Here is an 840-nt window from a genome sequence, read left to right on the forward strand (position 1 = left end):
TTTTTTCCATAGAGAAAATTACTTCATTAAAAAAAAATCCTTTAATGTATGCATTTCTATTTTTTATGTAATGTAATAATTTACGCCCAAGCAATGAAGAAAGGTTTTGGAGATGCTTACCACAGCATGAACCGCATATGGAGTACTGAAGAAATGAAAAACACACAATTAGCATGGCAAAAATATTTCCAAATACATAACATTCAAAAGTTTGGGGTCAGGAAGTGAGTCTGGAATAATGATGCTGAAAATTCAGCATTATCATCACAGGAATAAATTACATTTTAAAATATATTACAATTATATGCCTTAGTGAGCATAAAATACTTCTTTTAAAAACATTTAAAAAATCTTAGAAACCCAAACCTTTGAAGTGCTATTGGTCAATGCGTTGTATTTCCCCATGTGACATCACTAATCCTTTTTGTGTGAGCTGAAGAGGCCTTTTTCTAAAGATATTTTTTATTGCTAATGTCATGACCCCTTTAAAATCTTATACAAATGACAAAACTACCCTTTTTATAAACCGTTCAACTTACCTTTCGAGTTACACAGCAGTATATCCAGCTGATCAAAATGCCGAGGAAAATGCCACTAATGCCACTAAAGAAAATCCATAAGCCAAAGGACAGCCCTTCATTGTTGTTGGCTGAAAAAAAAGAGGATTTTATTGTAAATGTGTGATGAACGCTACCATTGTTAGCATACTGTAATACAATTTATTTATGTTTGAAAAGAAAAAAAAGAAAATATATAACTTGCTGAATGGCACAATATACATTTGTTTTCAAATGCACTTCTACATGGACGTGTGTGTGTGAGTGAGTGAGTGAGTGAGTG

Source organism: Sinocyclocheilus grahami, unplaced genomic scaffold (genome assembly GCF_001515645.1).
Source record: "Sinocyclocheilus grahami isolate Dianchi unplaced genomic scaffold, SAMN03320097.WGS_v1.1 scaffold2844.1, whole genome shotgun sequence".
NCBI lineage: Eukaryota > Metazoa > Chordata > Actinopteri > Cypriniformes > Cyprinidae > Sinocyclocheilus > Sinocyclocheilus grahami.